The sequence below is a fragment of the Hypanus sabinus genome, chromosome 9 (genome assembly GCF_030144855.1).
Source record: "Hypanus sabinus isolate sHypSab1 chromosome 9, sHypSab1.hap1, whole genome shotgun sequence".
Taxonomy (NCBI): domain Eukaryota; kingdom Metazoa; phylum Chordata; class Chondrichthyes; order Myliobatiformes; family Dasyatidae; genus Hypanus; species Hypanus sabinus.
In genome coordinates this window covers 1,763,012-1,786,300 of record NC_082714.1, presented here as the reverse complement: position 1 = coordinate 1,786,300, position 23,289 = coordinate 1,763,012, and the positions used below count along the sequence as shown (strand labels likewise).

Here is a 23,289-nt window from a genome sequence, read left to right as displayed (position 1 = left end):
GCCACCTCCCCCCGCACCTGATCTCACCTATCACCTACCAGTTTGTAATCCTTCTACTCGCCTGCCATCTTCAAATTCCGGCTTCCTCTCCCTTTCTTTCCAGTCCTTATGAAGGGTCTCAGCCTGAAATGTCGACTGTTTAGTCCCCTTCACAGATGCTACCTCACTCAACTTCCTCCAGCATTTTGTGTGTGTGAAAGCAGAGACTGATTGACTAATAGCAGGATAACTCTCAACTCTTTTAAGGGATGCAGGTAGTAAAAGTTTTGTTTGGTGATATACATGTACATTGCCAATAAAAAGTATTCACCCACACCTCCCCCGGGAAGTTTACATGCTTTATCACATTAAGTCACAGTGGATTTAATTTGGCTTTTTTTTACACTGATCAACGGAAAAAGACTCTTTTGTGTCAAAGTGAAAACAGATCTCTACAAAGTGATCTAAATTAATGACAAATATAAAACACAAAATAATTGATTGCTTAAGTATTCACCCCCTTTAATATGACATACTAAATCATCGCTGGTACAGCCAAGTCACATAATTAGTTAAATGGAGATCACCTGTGTGCAATCAAGGTGTTTCAATTGATTGTAGTTAAAAAAAAATACACCTGTATCTGGAAAGTCCAACTGCTGGTGAGTCAATATCCTGGCAAAAACCACTCCAAGCAACTCTGCAAAAAGGTACAAATTGGGATGGATGCAAAAAAATTTCCAAGTCGCTGAATATCCCTTGGAGTACAGGTAAGCCAATCATCAAGAAATGGAAGGAATATGGCCCAGCTGTAAATCTGCATAGAGCAGGCTGTCCTCAAAAAATGAGTGATTGTGTAAGAAGGGGAATAGTCAGGTAGGCCACCAAGAGACCTAGGACAACTCTGGGCAGTTAGAAGCTTCAGTGACTGAGATGGGCGAGACTGTGCATACAACAACTGTTGCCTGGGTGCTATACTAGTTGTAGCTTTATGTGAGAGTGGCAAACAGAAAGCTATTGTTGAAAAAAAACTCACATGAAATCTCTGCTAGAGTTTGCCAGAAGGCATGTAGATTTTGAAGTCTGATAAAACCAAAATTGAGTTCTCTGCACATCAAAAACACACCATCCCTACTGTGAAGCACGGTGGTGGCTGCATCGTGCTGTGGGGATGTTTCACTGCAGCAGGCCCTGGAAGGCCTGTGAATGTAGAGGGCAAAATGAATGTGGGAAAATATAGGGAAATCCTGGAGAAAAACCTGATGCAGTCTGCAAACAGGACTTGGGAGAAGATTTGTTTTCCAGCATGACAATGACCCCAAACCTAAAGCTACATTCGAATGGCTTAAAAGCAATAAAGTTAATGTCCTGGAGTGGCCAAGTCCAGACCTCAATCCAATTGAGAATTTGTGGCTGGACTTTGGAAGGGGGGTGGGGGGAAGGGCTGTCACTCACAATCTCAATGCAAAGCTGTTAGAGACCTATCGGTCTCAATTCTCAAGGTTATAATTGCTGTCAAAGGTGCATCTACTACTCACTGATTTGAAGAGGGCTGAGTAATTATGCAATTAATTATGTTGTGTTCAAACTATAATAAATTTAGACCAATTTGTAGAAATTTGCTTTCACTTGATATGAAAGAATCTTTTATGTTGATCTGTGTCAAAAAAAGCCAAATTAAATTCACTGTGTTGTAAAACAATAAAACGTGAAAACTTCCAAAGGAGTGTGAATACTTTTTATAGGCACTGAATATGGCTGAAAGTTGAACTTCAACCTAAAAGAACTCAAAGAGAAGTTGAGGGATAAGTGAGAGGGCAAAGTGCAGAGCTATTGGGGAAGAACAAATAAGACAGTCAAAGAGTACAATGGCAAAGAAACAGGACCTTCTCCCCATCTAGTCCATTCCAACTTAACCCCATCGACCTGTACCCAGACATATCCTTTCAAGCCCTTCCCATCCATGTACCTATACGTTCTTCCCTGAAAGTTAGCTTGACTTCAGTGCTTGGAAGGTTTTGAAATTCATTGTTAAGAATGAGGCTTCATGGTACTTGGAGGCACATGTTTAAATAGGCCAAAGTCAGCAAGGTTTCTTAGGGGAAATCTTGCCTGACAAATCTGTTAGAATTCTTTGAGAAATAACAAAGGATAGACAAGGAAGAGTAAATGGATGTTGTTTACTGTGATTTTCAGAAGGTCTTTAATAAGGTTCTGCATGCAAGACAATAAGATATTGAAGAATTAAGCCATTTAGCCAATCGAGTATGCTCCCCATTTCATCATGGCTGACCCAATTTTCCTCTCTGCCCCAATCTCCTGCTTATCCTGTATCCCTTCATGCCATGATGAATCAAGAATCTACAACCTCTTAATTATACGTAAATACTTTGCCTCCACAGCTGCTTGTGGCAATGAATTTCACAGATTTGCCACTCTCTGGCTAAAGAAATTCCTCCTCATCTCTGTTCAAAAAGGAGGCCCCTCTATTCGGAGACTGTGTACTCTGGTCTTAAACTCTCCAACACAGGAAACATCCACTCTATCAAGGCCTTTCACCATTCAATAGGTTTCAAAGAGGTCACTCTTCATTCTTTTGAATCCCAGTGAATATAGTCCCAGAGCCATCAAATGCTCTTCATATGACAAGCCATTCAATCCTGGAAACATTTTCATGAACCTCCTTTGAACCGTCTCCAGTTTCAGCACATCCACTGTAAGATGAGTGGCCCAAACCTTCTCACAATACTCCAAGTGAGTCCTCACCAGTGCTTTGTAAAGCCTCAACATTACACCTTTGCTTTTATATTCTAGTCCCTTTGAAATGAATGCCACCATTGCATTAGCCTTTCTCACCACAGTCACAACCTGCAAATTAACCTTTAGGAAATCCTGCACAAAGACTCCCAAGTCCCTTTGCCCCTCCATTTTTGTATTTTCTCTCCACTTAGAAAATAGTCAACCCTTTCATTTCTTCTGCCAAAGTAAATGACCCATACACTTTCTGAGACTGTATTCCATCTATTTCTTTACCCATTCTCCTAATTTGTCTGTTCTTCTGTAGCCAACCTGTTTCCTCAACACTACATGACCCTCCAACAATCTTTGCATCATCTGCAAACTTGGCAACAAAGCCACCAATTCTATCCATCTAACTCATTGATATACAGCATAAAATAAAGTGGTTCCAACACCGACCCCTGCAAAACACCACTAGTCACTGGCAGCCAACCAGAAAAGGATCCTTCTATTCCCACTCACTGCCTCTTGCCAATTGGACAATGGTCTAACCATGCCAGTAGCTTTCCTGTAATACCATGGGCTCTTAACTTGGTAAGCAGCCTCATGTGTGGCACCTTGTCGAAGGTCTTCTGAAAGACCAAGTATACAACAGCCACTGCATCCGCTTTATCTATCCTACCTGTAACCTCCTCAAAGAATTCCAGCCAGTTCATCAGGCAAGATTCTCCCTTTAGGAAACCATGCTGACTTTGTCCCATCTTGTCCTGTGTCACCAAGTACTCCATCACCTCATCCTTAACAATTGACTCCAACGTCTTCCCAATCACTGAGCTTAGGCTAACTGGTCTACAATTTTCTTTCTGCTGCCTTCCTCAGAGTGGAGTGACATTTGCAATTTTCTAGTCCTCTGGCATCATGTCAGAATTCAATGATGTCTGAAAGATCTACTAATGTTTCCACAATTTCTACTGCTACCTCTTCCAAAACCCTAGGGTGCAGTTCATCTGGTCCAGGTGACTTGTGTACCCTTGGGTCTTTCAGCTTTTTGAGCACCTTCTCCCTTGTAATAGTAACTGCACTCACTTCTCTTCCCTCACACCCTTCAACATCTGGCACTCTGTTAGTGTCTTCCACAGTGAAGACTCATCTTTTTTTTTACATATTTGAAAAAGTTTTTTTAAACTTCGATAATGTTTACTAACATGTTTTCATATTTCACTTTTCCCTCCTACTGATTCTTTTAGCTGCTCTCTGTAGGGGTTTAAAAGCTTCCCAATCTTCTGTATTCCCACCAATTTTTGCTTTGTTGTATGCCCTCTCTTTTGCTTTTACATCAGCTTTGACTTCCCTTGTCAGCATTGGTTGTATTATTTTGCGGTTTGAGTATTTCTTCATTTTTGGAATACATCTATATTGTACCCTCATTTTTTCCAGAAACTCACACCATTGCTGCTCTGCTGTCATCCCTGCCAGCACCTCCTTCCAATTTCCTTTACAGCACTGAAATACTGCTATGTCAGACTTTATTTTCTCCCTATGAAATTTCAAGTTGAACTCAATCATATTGTAATCACTGACTCCTAAGGGTTCTTTTACCTTAAGCTCCCTAATCGGCTCGAGTTGATTACATAACACCAAATCCAGTATAGCTGATCCCTTTGTAGGCACAACGATAAAATGCTTTAAAAAGCCATCTTGTAGGCATTCAACAAACTCACTCTCTTGAATTCCATTTCCAAATTGATTTTCCCCAATTGACCTGCATGTTGAAATCTCCCATGTCAATCAGAACATTGTCCTTTTGACACATCTTTTCTATTTCCTGTTGTAATCTGTGGCTCACATCCTGCTATTGTTGGGAGGCCTGGATATAACTTCAAGTCCTTTTACCCTGGCAGTTTCTTAACACAACCCACAAGGATTCAACATCTTCTGATCCTATGTCACATCTTTTTACTGATTTGATGCCATTCTTTACCAGCAGAGCCATGCCTCCTTATCTCCCTACTTTCCTATCCCTCTAATACAAAATTGACCTTGGACATTCAGCTCCCAACTACAACCATCCTTCAGCCACGACTCAGAGATGGCCGCAGCATCATACCTGACGATCTGTAACAGTGCAACAAGATCATCCACTTTATTTCTTATATTCCTCACATTGAGATATAACACCTTGATTACTGCATTTGATACCCTTTTTGATTCTGTATTCCTAATGCACTGATACTCATTCTGCTCGTTGTAATTATGTCCTGTCATCTCCCTGCCATTCCTGACAATCTGTCCACACACTTCCTTTGCTTTTTTTTTAAAAAGTCATCTGTCCTAAGTCTCTTCCTTATGGTTCCCACTCCATCAAATTAGTTTAAACCCCCACCCCACCAGCTCTAACAAACTTGCCCATTGGGATATTGGTTTCCCTCATGTTCAGGAGCAACCCATCACTTTTGAACAGTCATACCTCCCTGAGAAGAGATCCCAATGACCCAAGAACCCGAAGCCCTGCTGCCTGCACCAGCTCCTCAGCCACACATTTATCTGCCAAATCATCGTGTTTCTACCCTCACTGGTGCTGGCACAGACAGCAATCCAGAAATTACTACCCTGGAGGTCCTGCTTCTCAGCTGTCTACCTAGCTCTCTCAATTCTCTTCAGGACCTTATTGCTTCTCCTTCCTATGTCATTGGACCAATATGTACCAAGACATCCAGCAGCTCTCCCTCCCTCTCCAAAATGTTGTGGACATGATCTGAGACATCCCCGACCCTGGCACCAGGGAGGCAACATACCATTAGGTTGCCCTGGACTCCAACATCCAGCATGAAGAACACAGAACAGCCATTTACTACACTAGGTACAGTAGGAGGAAAAAAAGGACCCTTAATAGAAGCTTACTCAGAGCCAATGCCCCAATGCCCCTTTCGAGCCAAAGCCTGACATCCCTATTCTCGCCTCTGGCCAGAATCTAGTGATTCTTGAAAGATCATTAATAATGTCTGTGCGATCTCTTCAGCCACCTCTTTCAGAAGCTCGGATGTATACTAGGTTCTTATCTCCCTTCAGACCTCTGTCTCCCAAGAACCTTCTTTCTAGTTATGGTAACTTCACATACATTGCAGTGACTAGTGGGGTACCGCAAGGTGCAGTGCTGGGACCCCAGTTATTTACAATATATTAATGATTTAGACGAGGGAATTAAATGCAGCATCTCCAAGTTTGTGGATGACACGAAGCTGGGCGGTGGTGTTAGCTGTGAGGATGATGCTAAGAGGATGCAGGGTGACTTGGATAGGTTAGGTGAGTGGGCAAATTCATGGTAGGTGCAATTTAATGTGGATAAATGTGAGGTTATCCACTTTGGTTGCAAGAGCAGGAAAACAGATTATTATCTGACGGTGGCCGATTAGGAAAAGGGGAGGTGCAACAAGACCTGGGTGTCATTGTACACCAGTCATTGAAGGTGGGCATGCAGGTACAGCAGGCGGTGAAAAAGGCAAATGGTATGTTGGCATTCATAGCAAAAGGATTTGAGTACAGGAGCAGGGAGGTTCTACTGCAGTTGTACAAGGCCTTGGTGAGACCGCACCTAGAGTATTGTGTGCAGTTTTGGTCCCCTAATCTGAGGAAAGACATTCTTGCCATAGAGCGAGTACAGAGAAGGTTCACCAGATTGATTCCTGGGATGGCAGGACTTTCATATGAAGAAAGATGGGATCGACTAGGCTTATACTCACTGGAATTTAGAAGATTGAGGGGGGATCTTATTGAAAGGTATAAAATTCTAAAGGGATTGGACAGGCTAGATGCAGGAAGATTGTTTCCGATGTTGGGGAAGTCCAGAACGAGGGGTCACAGTTTAAGGATAAAGGGGAAGCCTTTTAGGACCGAGATGAGGAAAAACTTCTTCACACAGAGAGTGGTGAATCTGTGGAATTCTCTGCCCCAGGAAACAGTTGAGGCCGGTTCATTGGCTATATTTAAGAGGAAGTTAGATATGGCCCTTGTGGCTAAAGGGATCAGGGATATGGAGAGAAAGCAGGTACGGGGTTCTGAGTTGGATGATCGGCCATGATCATACTGAATGGCGGTGCAGGCTCGAAGGGCCGAATGGCTTATTCCTGCACCTATTTTCTGTTTCTATACTTCATGTCCCCTGACATCTGGAACTTCCACAATAAGGACCGATGCAAAATACTTGGTCAGTTCATCATCCATTTCTGTCTTCCATTTCTACCTCCTCAGCATCATTTTTCAGCGGTCTAATATCTACTCTTGCCTCTCTTTTATACTTTATCTGAATAAACCTGGCATCTTTTTTTCTGTTATTGGTTACCTTAGTTTCATGTTTCATCTTTACCTTAATGACTTTTCTCGTTGCAACCTGTTGGTTTTTAAGAAGCTTCCGATCCTCTTAACTTCCCACTAAGTTTTGCTCTGTTATCTGCCCTCTCTTTGGTTTTTATGTTGGCTCTTGTTAGCCACAGTTGTGTCATCTTTCCTTTAGAATACTACTTCCTCTTTGGGATGTATACATCCTGTGCCTTCTGCATTGCTTCCAGAAATTCCAACCATTGCAACTCTTGTCATCCCTGCCAGTGTTCCCCCCACCCCCGCCAATCAATTCTGGCCAACTCCTCTGTCATGCCTCTAATTTTCTTCACTCCACTCTAATTCTAATACATCTGACTTTAGCTTCTCCTTCTCAAATTTCAGTGTGAATTCGATCATATTATGATCATTTTCCCTCCGGGTTCTTTTAATCAATTCTGGTTCAACACCCAATTTAGAATAACTGATCCTCTCATGGCCTCAACCATAAGCTGCTCTAAAAAGATTTCGTAGGCTTCCTATTTTGTACTTATCTAAATGTTTCTTAAAAGTCCCTAATGTATCTTCCTTGACCACCACCCAGGCAGCACATTCCAGACACCCACCACTTTTTTTTTAAAAAGTTGCCCCTCACAACACTGGCTGATTCACTTTCCCTGTTAGCCCCATTCTTCTGCCTTCTCCCTGTAACCTTTGAGTCCTGTTACTGTCTATGCCCCTCTCCACAACTACCTTGACATTTCCAGAGGTCTCTCTCCAAAATGCTCTGAGACTCTTCAACCATCTTCCCAGCTACATTCCCAAAGATGATCTCACACATTTCCTTAGTGCACCAGTCACCTCAGACTCTTTCTCACCACCCTCTTCTCTTTTTACTGGCCAACTCACCTCTCATAGCACTGTATCTAGGTTTGGCCACCCTGTTATCAGAAAGATATTATCAAACTAGAATAAGTGCAGAAAAGATTTACCAGGATATTACCTGGACTTGACTGACCTCTTATGACACAAGAGGCCATTCAAACTGTCGTGTCCATGCCAGTTCTGACAGCAATTCCAACTTGAAAGAGGAACTACTTCACTCTGAGGGTGGTGCAAGTACAGAATGAGCCGCCAATGGAAGTGGTGGATACAGATTTGATTTCAACAGTTAATAAAAGTTCCAACGTAAGATATTGGAACAGAATTGGGCTGTTCAGCCCATTGAGTCTGCTGCCATTTGATAATGGTGGATTTACTTTGATCTCAACTCCATTCTCCTGTTTTCTCCCCATAACATTTGATGCCCAGACTAATCAAGAACCTATCAACCTCCACTTTAAATGACTTGGCCTCCACAGCTGTCTGTGGCAATGAATTCCACAGATTCATCACCCTCTGGCTTTAAAAAAAAAATCACCCTCATCTCTGTTCTGAAAGAAGTTCCTCTATTCTGAGTCTGTGCCCTTTAGTCTTAGGCCCACCCACTATTGAAAATGTCCTATCCACATCCAGTCAATCTAGGCCTTTCAATATTAGATAGGTTTCAATGAGAGTACAGGCCCAAACCATCAAATGCTCTTTGCATGTTAATCCTTTCATCCCTAGAATCATTTTCATGAACTTCCTTTGAACACTCCAATGCCAGCATGTCCTTTCTTAGACAAAGGCCCCCAAACTGCTCACAAAACTTGGCCACAAAGCCATCAATTAATAACGAATTGGGTTGATTGATAGGTTTGTGGCCTAAGGTAGAAGGAGGTGAGTTATTAATTTTAAATTTTCTGCATAAGCACTCGAAGGATTGAACTGCATATGCATTTAACGAGAGCTGTATAACTAATCTTCTACCTTAGGCCATGAATGTATCAATCACCCCTCATAAGAACGTGCTGAGGCTTTATAAGACACTGGTCAGGCTACACTTGGAGTACTGTAAACAGTTTTGGGCTCCATATCTCAGAAAGGATATTCTGTCATTGGAGAGAATCCAGAGGAGGTTCATGAGGACGATTCTGGGAATGAAGGGGTTAACATGAGGTGCATTTGGCAGTTTTGGGTCTGTACTCACTGAAATTTGGAAGGCTGCATGGGGATCTCACTGAAACCTACCAAATATTGAAAGGAGTAGATAAGGTGGATGTCGAGAGGATGTTTCCTATGGTGGAGATATCAAGGACTAGAGGGCACAGCCTCAAAATTGAGAGGCGACCCTTTAGAACAGAGGTAAGAAGGAATTTTTGTTAGCCAGAGTAGCGAAACTCTGGAATGCTCTGCCACAGGCAGCTGTGGAAGCCAAGACTGTCTGTAAAATTAAAGTGGAAATTTATAGGTTTCCTGATTGGTCAGGGCATCAAAAGTTATGGCAAAAAGCAGGTGTTTGGGGTTGAGGGGGATTCAGGATCAGCCATGGTGGAATGGCGGAGTAAACTCAATTGGCCAAATGGCCTAATTCTGCTCCTGTGTCTCATGGTTGTCTTCAGGGGTTTCAGTTACTGTGATTACTGAAGGGGTGGTATTTTTAAAGTGTGCTCAAAGTCCCTTTTGCCATGAGTTCCACCAGACAGATTGTTATTTGAGGTTCCAGCATCTCGGATATCTTCACTATGGAATATCTCCCACTTTTTAAAACAAAAATAATCAGCTTTCACATCTGCCAAAGTTCAGTTTGTGCTGTATCCTCTCAAATCTAATGGTGAGCAAGTCCAACTCAAACTGGAAATTGCCTCAGAAAGTCAGACACTCACACCGCCCCCTCAACTTCTGTAATATTAAACGCACTCCTCAAAGCAGAGGAGGTGCCCTCAATTCCCAGGGGCAGTGCTACACACAGCTGAAAGATTGAGTATGGAACATTCTGAAATTAGGTGCAAATTTTATTAACATTTGAGAGACTAATTAAGGTTACAGGAGCTTTGAATTTCAGGTCAGCAGCACCCGCTGTACTAGAAAGGGCCACTAAAATCATTTCTGTCATTCAAATGTGTAAGTGCTGAGCTCAATTTAATTAGAATTGTTGTTCCTCCTGCTCCCAGAGTTGCTGTCTTTGGAGCTTCTGTTAGCGTTTCTCTCACTTTGAGTTTTTATGGAATGGGGCAGCTAGCCCCATGCACAACCCTCCTTTCACAGCCTTTACCAGCTCCTTATTCCGCAGTACCCCTGCATCTTCTCTCTCTTTCACAGGCTCTCAACTCTCTGTCAAAGTTCTTTGCTGTTTCCCAACACAAGGGACAATTTGCAGCTACTTGACCTACTGACGTATGTATTGTTTCAATGTGGGTGGAAACCGAAGCCCAACCCATCCCTGTTCTGGGAGAGCACATGGTTATAGGAAGAACCCCTAACACACAGTGCTGCAGGTGGGGATTGAATCAAGGTCACTTGCACTCTGAGGTTTAAACCTCCGCTTTGCCTTCTCACATTTCCTCAGGCCTCATACTTCAGTGAGATAGGGTCATGCCTGTCCCAACATGCAAAGTCAGCTCCCTGGTGGATGAGATCAACAGTGAGATCCAATGGGTAGGAAGCAGATTTTTTTCCCCCAATGCTCTGTGGACAGAGAAGGGCATAATGAAGCACAGAAGACATGGTTATCCACTCCAACCAAGGAAGGCTCCAGTTTGTGAGGACTATTCGTATTACCGGACCTGGACTTTCGAGGTCAAGAGAGTAAAACGACGACAGTGCAATGAGTTTTCCATTTTAAAAACTCTTGCGCAGGTTACACTGTCGTCGTCAGATACAACGAACAATCAACATGTTGCTGTGTTCTTTTGACTGACTATAAAATAACAAAATTATTGCAGGCACTTAGTGCAGATGATGGACTGCCTTCAAACAATGCTTTCAATGATTGCATCTTCAAATTTTCATATTGTAAAATACTATAGGATTGTTGCCACCTTCAAACTTTTCATAGTTCCCGCTTGCTGAAGTAGTGAGATCATTACATTTTCTTTCCCAGCCATTTCTGGCACATCCAAGCCTAAATGCTCGAAACAGTAGTGAGCAAAACAATTCCAAGTTGTCGTAATGCTTATTTATGGCAACTATTGGTGACAAAAATCACTGCCTTTTGAATACAAACACACACAAATGACACTATTTTAAAAACTTCCCTCTATGCACAGTGTAGTGTCTAGTGGCCACACAAGTTTCTAAATTGGAGAAAGACCAATTTTAATGGTATCAGAAATGATCTGGCAAGAGTAGATTGGGACAGGCAGCTTTCTGGCAAAGCTGTACTTGGCAAGCAGGAGGGATTCAAAAGAGAATTTTTGAAAGTACAAAGTTTGTATGTGTTTGTCAGAATAAAAGATAGAGATAACAGACTTGGGGAACCCAGTCGTTCAAGAGATATTGAGGCCCTGGTTAAGAGGAAAAAAGGTGTATAGTAGGTATGGGCAAGTAGGAACAGATGAGGTGCTTATGGAATATAAGAAATGCAAGAGAACACTTAAAAAATAAATCAGGAAGGCTAAAAGAAGGTATGAAGTTGTTTTAGAAGACAAGGTAAAGGAGAATCCCAAGTGATTCCACAGATGTGTTAACAGCAAAAGGATTGCAAGAGACAATTTGGTCCTCGAACAGCAGAAAGGGGAAGATCTTAATTTTTTTTTTTGCATCTGCATTTACTCAGGAGATGAGCAGAGTATATGGAAGTGAGGCAAAGCAACATCAACTTCATGGACCCTGTATAGATTATGGAGAGGTGTTTGCTATCCTGAGGCAAATCAGGTGGATAAAATCCTAGGATCTGACAAGGTGTTCCCTTGAACCTGATGGGAGGCTAGTGAAGAAGTAGCCAAGGACTCCAGCAGAGATACTTAAATCATCCTTAGCAACAGAAGTACAGAGAATTGTATAGCCAATATTGTTCCGCTGTTTAAAAGTCTCTAAACAATAACAAGGAAATTTATAGGCTTGTAAGTCTAACATCAGTTGTGGAAAAGTTATTGGAAGATATTCTAGGAGACAGGATACAAGTATTTGGATAGATGTGGACTGATTAAGGGTAGTTTTCATGACTTTATGCATGGTAGATCATATCTAACCAATCTTAAGATTTTCAAGGAAGTTACCGGGAAAGTGGATGAAGGCAATGGATATTGACATTCTCTTCTCCCACTAAGCCAGAGTGTGGTAGTAGATGATCTGATTTTTGAATTTTCTCATTAAGAAAATAGTCTGTGTCTTTATTCCTTCTACCAAAGTGCATGACCATACACTTCACTATATTCCACCTGCCACTTCTTTGCCCATTCTCCTCATCTATCCAAGTCCTTCTGCAGCCTCTCTCCTTCCTCTACACAACCTGTGCTTCCACCTATCTTTGTATCATCCTGCAAGCTTGGCCACAAAGCCATCAATTCCATTGTCCAAATTATTCACAGATGACATGAAAAGTGGTCCCAATACTGACCCCTGAAGAACATCACAAGGTCACTGGCAGCCACCCAGAAAAGGCCCTCTTTTTTCCCATTCTTTGCCTTCTGCCAGTCAGCCTATCTTCTATCAACGCCAGTATATTTCCTGTAATACCATAGGCACTCATCTTGTTAAGCAGCCTCACACACTGCACCTCAAAAACCTTTTGAAAAATTAAGTACACAACATCCACTGACTCTCCTTTGTCTATCTTGCCTGTTACTTCCTCCAAGAATTCTAACAAATTTGTCAGGCAAGAATTCCCTGTAAGGAAACGATGCTGACTTTGGTCTACTTTATCATGTGCCTCCAAGTACCCCTAAAATCTCACCTTTAATAATAGACTCTGACATCTTTCCAACAACTTGGGTCAGGCTAACTGGCCTTTAATTTTATTTTGCCTCTCTCCTTTCTAAAAGAATGGAGTGACATTTGAAACTTTCCAGTCCTTCAGAATCATTCCAGAATCTAGTCATTCTTGGAAAAACCATTGTCAATGCCTCCACAATCTCTTCAACTATGGTATCTGCTTCAGAATCCTAGGGTGTAATCCATCTGATCCAGTGACTTATTTACCTTCAGACCTTTTCATCTTCCCAAGCACCTTCTTAGTAATAGCAACATTTACTTCTGTCCCCAGGCACACTCAAATTTCTGGCATACTGCTAGTGTCTTCCACAAAATTCTTAAGTTCCTCCACCATTTCTTTATTCCACATTACTACCTCTCCAGCATCATTTTCAAGCCACCCAATATCCACTTGTACCTCTTTTTTATTCTTTATACAATCTGAAAAACCTTTTGTTGTTCTTTCATATTACTGATAAGATTAAATCTAAAGGGAAGCTATTCTATTCTTTTGGCTTTTTAGTTGCCTTCTGTTTATTAAATTTCCCAATCCTCCAACTTCTCATTAATTTCTGCTATATTACATGCTTTTTTTTGGTTTTATGCTACCTTTTGCTTCCCTTGTCATCCAGTTGCCTCACTTTCCCATTAAAGTATTTTTTTTAATCGTTGGGATGTATTTATCCTGAATTACTCTCAGAAACCCCAGTCGTCACTAATCCGCTGACATCCCTCCTTGCATCCAATCAACTTTGGCAGTTCCTCTCTGATGTAACCTCTCATCTGTGCGTACTTTTACTCCACCGTAATACTGATACGGCTGACTTTAGCTTCTCCCCTCAAACCACAGGGTGAATTCTATCATATTATGACTAATGCCTCCTTAGAGTTCCTTTACCTTGAGCTCCCCTCAATCCAGAATTGCTTTTCCCCTAATGGGTTCAACCACAAACTGCCCTAAAAAGCCATTGCATAGGCATTCTACAAATTCTCTCCCTTGGTATCCTGCATCAACCTGTTGTTCCCCAATCTACTGCATATTGAAATCCCTCATAACTACTGTGATAATGTCCTTCTGACATACCTTTTTATCTCACACCCTGACTATTATTTGGAGGCCTGAAGACGCAGTGTCTATTTTTTTGTAAAGTACTTACCCCCCCCCCCCGGAAGTTTTCATACTTTTTTTAAAAACATTGAATCACTGGGTTTAATTTGGCTTTTTTGACTCTATGAACAAAAACACTCCATGTCAAAATGAAAACTGATCTCTACAAAGTGATCTAAATTAATTACAAATATAAAACAATAATTGCATACATATTCACCCCCTTTTAAAATGATACACCAAATCATCACTGGTACAGCCAATTGGTTTTAGAAGTTACATAATTAGTTAAATAGAAATCACCTGTGTGTAGTCAGTGTTTCAATTGATTGTAGTAAAACTACGCCTATATCTGGAATGTGAGTCAGTATCCTGGCAAAAACTACACCACGAAGACAAAAGAAAACGAAGCAGCTTCGTGAAAAGCTATTGAAAAGCACAAGTCAGGAGATGGATACAAGAAAATTTCCAAGTCACTGAATATCCCTTGGAGGACAGTTAAGTCAATTATCAAGAAAGTGAAAAGAATAAGGCACAGCTGTGAAATTGCCTAGAGCAGGCTGACCACAAACACTGAGTGTCCATGCAAGAAGACCAGCAAGGGAGCCCACCAAGAGGCCAAGGATAACTCTGGAAGGTAGAGGGTAAAATGAATGCAGTAAAATACAGGGAAATCCTGGAAGAAAACCCGATACAGTCTGCAAGAGAACTGCAACCTGGGAGTACATTTGTTTTCTAGCAAGCAGAAAGCCAAAGCTGTACAGGAGTTGCTTAAAAACAACAAGGTTCATGACCTGGAGTGGCCAAGTCAGAGTCTAGACCTCATTCCAATTGAGAAGTTATGACTGGACTGAGAAGGGCTGTTCACTCACGAACCACATGCAATCTGACAGAGCTTGACCAGTTTTGTAGAGAAGAATTGGGAAAAATTGTAGCATTTAGATGTGCAAAGCTGATCTAGACCTATCCACAAAGGCTCAAGGCTGTAACTGCTGCCAAAGGTGCATCAATGACTTGAAAGGGGTGAATACTTATGCATTCAATTATTGTTTAAAAGAAACATAGAAAACATACAGGACAATACAGGCCCTTTAGCCCACAAAGTTGTGCCAAACATGTCCCTACTTTAGAACTACCTAGGCTTTACCCATAGCCCTCTATTTTCCTAAACTCCACGTACCCATCCAGGAGTCTCTTAAAAGACCCTATTGTTTCCGCATCTACCACCACCACTGGTGGCCCATTCCACACACTCGCCACTGTCTTTAAAAAAAACAACATACCCCTGACATCTCCTCTGTATCTACTCTTCCAAGAACCTTAAAAACTGTGCCCTTTCATGCTAGTAATTTCAACCCTGGGAAAAGCCTTTGACTATCCACACGATCAACACCTCTCATTATCTTGTACACCTCTATCAGGTCACCTCTCGTCCTTTGTCATTCCAAGGAGAAATGGCTGAGTTCACTCAATCCATTCTCAGAAGGCATGCTCCCCAATCCAGGCAACATCCTTGTAAATCTCTTCTGTACCCTTCCTATGGTTTCCACGTCCTTCCTATAGTAAGGAGACCAGAATTGAGCACAGTACTCCAAGTGGGGTCTGATCAGGGTCCAGTCCATCGAACTGAGCATGTCCCTTCTCTATCACCTGCCTTTCCTCCCTTTCGCACTGTCTCCAAACTTTCTCTATCTGTGAGCCAACCTCCCTTTCTTCTGTCTCTTCAGTTCAGTTCCCAACACCCCCCCCCCCCCCAGCAATTCTAGTTTAAACTCTCTCCAGTAGCCTTAGCAAACCTCCCTGCCAGGATATTGGTCCCCCTCTGATTCAAGTGCAACCCATCCTTTTTGCAATTAATTTAGATCACTTCACTACAGATTAATTTTTCACTTTGACATGAAAGAGTATTTTTCTGTTGATCTGTGTTTTTAAGAAAACAAATTAAATCCACTGTGATTCAGTGTTTTAAATAAAACATAAAAACTACCAAGGAGGAGAATACTTTTTATAGCCACTGTAACTTCTATCTGTCTTTTTATCCTTGCAGTTTCTTAACTCTACCCACAAGGATTCTACATCTTCCATTCCTATGTCATCACTTCCTGAGGATTTCATTTCATCTTGTTAAACCAACAGAGCCACACCAACCCCCCCCACTCCCCAGCCTACCTGCCTGTCCTTTCAATACAATGTGTATCCTTGGATGCTAAGTTTGCAATGTGCTGCCTCACAGTCTGCAATGAGAATGTGAGGAAGGACAGGCAAAATGTCAACTTCTATACCAACTACTCCCATCATTCCCATTCCAATTCCAACTGCCAAATTAAATCCTCACCAACAGCTCTAGCAAATGCGCCCACAGGGATATCAGTACCCCTCAGGTTTAGGTGTAACCTGTCCTTTTTGTACAGGTCATACCTTCCCCAGAAAATATCCCAATGATCCAGTAATCTGAAAACCCTGGCCCAGTTTCTCAGCCACGCATTCATCTGCCAAATAATCCTACTGGCACATGGCAACGGCAGTAATCCAGAGATTACTACCCTGGATCATTGCTTTTCAGCTTCTCTCCAACTCCCTTTAATCTCTCTTCAGGACTCCTATATCGTTGGTAACAAGATGTACCACTACCTCTGGCTGCTCAACCTCCCTTTTAGAATGTTACTCTGAGACATCCCTGACCTTGGCACCTGGGAGGCAAAGTACCTTGCAGGGAACGAGAGGGGAAACTTGTTCTGAGTGTGGAACAAACTTCCATCGGAAGTGGTGGATTTGAGTTTCATTTCAACATTAAAGATGTGTTTAGTTAAGTACATGGATGGAAGGGGTAGGGAGGGGCATGGAGGGCTACAGTCTGGGTGCAGGTCAATGGGATTAAGCAGATTAATAGTTTGGCACAGCTGTAGTGTTGTATAACTTTATGATTCTATGTCTGGTCATGGGGTGGTGTCCAGGCAGATGGGTACACCAGGGATGTAACCCTATGCTACTGGGAGAGCTGTGAACCCCTCTTCAGGCCTCATGATGTACCATATCACATGTGTTGTGACACAGCATTGCCTGGCCCAGTCTAACTCATGGGGTTGTCCGAGACTGGTGGGTGAGGGGGGAGGGAGGGAAGAAGAGATTGTAGGACCCACTTTGAAGGGAGGGGTCTTGTCCGTCTGTCCTCCCAGTTCATATCCACCCAGGTTATTTGGTGAGTCTGTCTTTTTTGTCTCTTTTCCCAGGTGCTCAGACAGGAGACTGGAGCGGCACGTGACAGCAAAGCTACAAACTCTGCCCAGCATCCCCAAGTCACCCACTGCCACTCGCACCCATGGACACACTCCCCCAAAAGGACAGGATGTTGGAGGCTGCAACCAGCTGTCACTCGGCCTTAAAGCCCAAGAGATTGGATTTGGCCTGCACCTCGGTGAGTCCCTTGGCCTTCTGGAATTCCCGCTCACCCAGAGACCACTCCAGGTTAAATCCTGACACAAAAATACAGGAGCAGGTGTAGGCCATAAACATGAGGGATTCTGCAGATGCTGGAAATCCAGAGCAACACACAAGATGCTGGAGGAACTCTATGGTGGGGAACAGTAAGCCAGTTTTGGGCTGAAAACTTTGGTCAGGAGTTTGAAGGAAACTTCATCAAGTACCCCTGCACCATCTGCAAAAAGCAGAATTTCCCTGTGAGAAACCATTTTATTTCCTTTCCCCATTCCCATTCTGATATGTTGATCCTTGGCCTCCATTTCTACCAAGCTGAGGCCAGTTTCAAGTTGGAGAATTCCTCACATTGGACCACAAGACACAGGAGCAGAATTAGGCCATTTGGCCCATCAAGTCTGCTTCACCATTTCATCATGGCTGATCCAATTTCCCCTCAGCCTCAATCAGCCTTCAAAATCAGGTTTATTATCACCGGCATGTGACGTGAAATTTGTTAACTTAGCAGCAGCAGTTCAATACAATACATAATCTAGAAGAGAAAAAGTAAAATAAATAATTAAACAAGTAAATCAGTTACATTATATGCATATTGAATAGATTTTAAAAAGCAAAAAACAGAAATACTGTATATTTTAAAGTTAGGTAGTGTCCAAGGGTTCAATGTCCATTTAAGAATCTGATGGCAGAGGGGAAGAAGCTGTTCCTGAATCACTGAGTGTGTGTCCTCAGGCTTCTGTACCTCCAATCTGATGGTAACAGTGAGAAAAGGGCATGCCCTGGGTGCTGGAGGTCCTCAATAATGGACGCAGCCTTTCTGAGACATCGCTCCCTAAAGATGTCCTGGGTACTTTGTATGCTAGTACCCAAGATGGAGCTGACTAGATTTACAACTCTCTGCAGCTTCTTTCGGTCCTGTGCAGTAGCCCCTCCATACCAGGCAGTGATGCAGCCTGTCAGAGTGCTCGCCACGGTACAACTAGAAGTTTTTGAGTGTATTTGTTGACATGCCAAATCCCTTCAAACTCCTAATATAAAGCACATTCCTCTATTCTGAGGCTGTGTCCTCTGTTCTTAGACTCTCCCACCATGGTGGTGGTGTGGATAGTGTAGTGGATTGTCAAAGATTGCAGAGAGACATTGATAGGATGCAGAAGTGGGCTGAGAAGTGGCAGATGGAGCTCAACCCGGAGAAGTGTGAGGTGGTACACTTTGGAAGGACAAACTCCAAGGTAGAGTACAAAGTAAATGGCAGGATACTTGGAGGAGTGGAGGGATCTGGGGGTACATGTGCACAGATCCCTGAAAGTTGCCTCAAAGGTAAATAGGGTAGTTAAGAAAGCTTATGAGGTGTTAGCTTTCATAAGTTGAGAGATAAAGTTTAAGAGATGCGATGTAATGACGCAGCTCTATAAAACTCTGGTCAGGCCACACTTGGAGTACTGTGTCCTGTTCTGGTCACCTCACTATAGGAAGGATGTGGAAGCATTGGATGGGGTGCAGAGGAGATTTACCAGGATGTTGCCTGGTTTAGAGAGTATGCATTATGATCAGCGATTAAGGGAGCTAGGGCTTTACTCTTTGGAGAGAAGGAGGATGAGAGGAGACATGATAGAGGTTTACAAGATATTAAGAGGAATAGACAGAGTGGACAGCCAGTGCCTCTTCCCCAGGGCACCACTGATCAGTACAAGAGGACATGGCTTTAAGGTAAGGGGAGGGAAGTTCAAGGGGGATATTATAGGAAGGTTTTTCATTCAGAGAGTGGTTGGTGTGTGGAATGCGCTGCCTGAGTCAGTGGTGGAGGCAGGTACACTAGTGAAGTTTAAGAGACTACTAGACAGGTATATGGAGGAATTTAAGGTGGGGGGTTGTATGGGAGGCAGGGTTTGAGGGTCGGCACAACATTGTGGGCTGAAGGGCCTGTAATGTGCTGTAATATTCTGTGCTATAGGAAACGGCCTCTCCACAAAATACTGGAGGAACTCCGTAGGTTGGGCAGTAACCATGGAAAGGAGTAAAGAGTCAATGTTTTGGGCCATGACGCATGTAGGTAAAGCTCCTGGCTGTTGCACACGCCATCTCTGCCTGTCAGCCCAATCCACCACCAACTGGACAGCCATCCGCCTGCTCCCCTTTCCGGCACCTGTCAGCCAGATGGGCCGCAGACAACTTCATCCAAACAACACCCAACCCCTTGGCATTGGTCAGAAATCACTTCACACACCATCTTCCTCCCTGCTGCCCAAGGAATTGGGGGAACACTCCTGCTAGGTCAGGAGCTCGTCCACGGACACACTCTTCCTCGTGTACAGGGAGTGGCACCTGGAGGAGGAGATGTGGTGCTGATCCTTGCTTGGAATACCCCTCACCGTCGTCACCCTATTGTCTGAGGAGTCGTGGGAACAGTTATCCGACCTGCCGCCATTTTGCGTGGGCTTTAGAGTACGCACGCGTTGTCAGCTTGGTGGGCCGGGAAGCTGGACCCTGGTTGACAATACTGAGTAAAACCTTTTATTTATACTACTCCGTCGTCATCTTGCCCAGTGGATTCCTAACAGATGGGATTATCACTTCGCAGAGGTAGAGCTGCTCACTAACTTTAGCCCGCTCCTGTAGCATGATACTGAAATCAGCCTCCCCACTCTACGCTAACTGAGCCTCATCCCCTCTCAGCTTAAATACGTGTCCTCTGGTGTTAAGACATTTCAACTGTGGGAAAGAGATACCATCTGTCTATCAGATCTCCCCTCAGCCTCCAGCGTTCCACAAGGAAGCCCTCAAATCCAGACAGCATCCTGGTGAACTCTTCTGTGCCTTCCCCAAAACCTTGATATCCTTCCTATAATGGGGTGACCAGAACTGTATGCAATAACTAGAGTTTTATAAAGTTCAAAGTAAATTTATGATCAATATACATATGTCACCATATACACCCTGAGATTAATTTTCTTGTGGGCATACCCAATAAATCCGTAATAGAATTAACAAAAGATTGTGCCAACTGGGCATTCAACCAGTGTGCAAAAGACAACAAACTGCAAATACAAAGAAAAAGAAACAAATAATAAATAACCAAGTAAACAATAAAAATCTAGACAACACACACAAAATGCTGGAGGAACTCAGCAGGCCAGGCAGTATCTATGGAAAAGAGTACAGTTGACATTTTGGGCCAAAACCTGCTTCAGCTGAGGGTCCTCCTAAAGGGTCTCGGCCTGAAATGTCGAATGTACTCTTTTCCATAGATGCTACCTGGCCTGCTGAGTCCCTCCAGCATTTTGTGTGTGTTGCTTGGATTTCCAGCATCTGCAGATTTTCTTTTGTTTGTGAATAAATATCTAGAACAGTGTTTTCCAATTTTTTTTTAGCCCAATACCCCCCAAAGCACTTTCATACTTGCTAATGCCCCTCTTAGGCACAACATACTTTGCGGTGCTTCCATAGCGTAAAACATGTCTACTATGTACTAACTTAAGAAAAATTATTCTGCTTAAAATTTGATTTGTCTTTAAACCAAGCTTACACATCCTGTACCATCCTTGAGCTTGATGGTTTTTTAGCAAGAGCTGAAATATCTGGCTCAATCTGTGACAACAAATGCCTCAAGTCCCCATGCGCACCAACGTCCAAGAGGTGTCTGTTTTTTGTGAGTATGTGGTTCACTCTGCTGAAGCCTCCGTCAACAAGAGGAGAATGGAAGTGCAATGGAGAGCAGTCTGGCTCTTCTCCAAAGATCTGGAAACTTCACATTCCACAAAAGCTGACATTTTTGAAAAGCATTTTGCTGCTTCTTCATTCTGAATTTTGATAATTTCTTCTTGCGAGCTCTCTTTCTGTTCTTCCACCTTGCAAAGGGTTAGTTACCCAGTCCGGAATTTCCAGAGCATTCAGATCCTTGAAATGATCCTAAAAATCCTTCTGTGATTGCAGGTGTAAGCAGTACTCTTACAAATCACCATTGATTTGAAAGAAAGTACCATAACTTCCATGTAGGGAAACTGAGAATATTTTTCTCCCAAAGTTTTGCTTATATATTTCCAATTTTCTGATAAAAGTGGACAGTGCACTTTTTGCCTGGAGTAAATTGAAATTCTCACTCTGCAGTTTCATATTTAGAATGTTCACTTTGTCATACAGGTTGGCTAGGTATGCGACACCTCTACATAGACATTCTTGTTGACTTTGAGTAAAAATTCAACCATGGTATGAAAAAGATCAAACAAATGTTTTCAGGAGCAGCCTTTGCCATCCAATGCACTTTAGTGTGAAGAAGCAAGCATTCAAACTCTTCGTTGTTATCTTGGCATAACTGGCAAAATATTCTTTTATTTAATGGATGAACTTTAATTTTGTTGATAGCAGATATTACAAGAGTCATGTTTGAAAAAAGTCACTGGCTGTGAGATAAAATACAGAAAGAACTGCAAACAGATTTGGAATTTCTTTTTTCGTAAACGCCACTAAGCCACATGGTGACCTGTCATATATAATGCTATATTAGTTGCACAAGAAATCATATTCCTAATCAAAATACTTTTATCCTCAATATACATTTTGAGCTTGTTGTAGATTGATTCTCCATTGATAATTGTTTTCTCTTTTTACAAAAGAGAATCTCTTCATAAACTTCTCCAGTTTGATAAACAAATAAATGCCATTAGCAATGTCTCATTGTCTCACACAGTTAACTCATCCATCTGTATCCCAAATTCTGCTTTTTGTAGCTCAGCACATAGTTGATACCCAGTATCTTCAATCATTTTGTGAATACGACAAGCTGCAGAGTTATTAAATTTTCAAATACTGGTATCCATGTTGGGAACTGTGGTGAGCACTTCTGATACAGCAGGCATTGTTAATCTTTCACCAATCGTATGAGACTTTCCACTGCTTTCATTTTGGAAATGGTGTAAGAAGCAGTAAGACCACCATCAAGGTCATTTCTGGCTTTCTTGGCAAATGTCTCAAGTGTGCAACACTTTTCGAATGCTTCCATCACCCTTCTGGAACTGAGTAATACCATAAGTAGCCTTTTCAGGATGTCTTTAACGGAAGTGTTCCTGCAATCTTGATGGTTTAATGGCTTCATTAGCAATGCAGTATTGCAAATAAGACACACATTGTATCGTTAACCTGACAGGAAAGGAATAAAACCGTCCTCTAGATATGTAACATTGTATTGACACACTTTCTGTAGTTTCTGTTTCTTAGCAGGGTTAGAATTCAAGGCTTCATCACCTTCAGACTCAGAGATTGTGCTGTATGTATTTCTCCATTAGTAACTGGGCTAAATTGGAATAGAAAATTAACACAAACTGGGAATGCCTATCAGATGTTGACAGCAGCCAGTTGACATGGATGGAATGGTGTTAATGACGCTCAAAACAACGGCAAGGTGAAGATGAAGGCAATCGCAACAGCAAAATTTACATTGACAAGGATTTGGATATGAATCTAAATACTAGTCAGGATAGAACTGGTGTTCAGCAAGCTACCTTTATATTATTCCAGTTAACACGGTTGACTAGTCATAAAAGGTCTCATAATCCCTAAAGGTGGCTTTTTACTGCACATATGAAGCCAAGATCGCTTTGAACACTTTAAGATGAATCCTTGGAGTCAGTGGGTTCACTGATTGGCTCAATTTCACCATTTGGTTCCAGCCAGCGCTGTATCGTTGCGCGATCAGTTTTATGTACAGAAAGTTGAGAGGGTATACTTAACAACTTTTAAATTGCATGAACTGGTTCCACACTGCCAGTCAAGGCAAACTGTTGGGTACCCTAGTTGCTAATTTATGCATACCCAATAACGTTGGTTTGGTTGGATGAGATTGCCGAGTTTCAGATGTGTTGTGATGACCAGTGCTTGCCATGGTTCTTCCTGTGTTCCAGTCCCCATCCTTTTCTTGGAAGTACCTGCTCTACTAACAGTTG

General features: G+C 42.4%; 1 protein-coding gene across 1 annotated transcript in view; it reads left to right on the top strand.

The window, feature by feature from the left end:
* The window catches only part of LOC132398992 (ankyrin-repeat and fibronectin type III domain-containing 1-like), a 755,630-nt gene that overhangs the window by 111,304 nt on the left and 621,037 nt on the right, over nt 1-23,289 (top strand). The window contains exon 2 of the mRNA XM_059978830.1: nt 17,146-17,330. The gene's annotated coding sequence lies outside the window, so the exon portion shown is untranslated. The remainder of the gene's footprint in view (nt 1-17,145; nt 17,331-23,289) is intronic.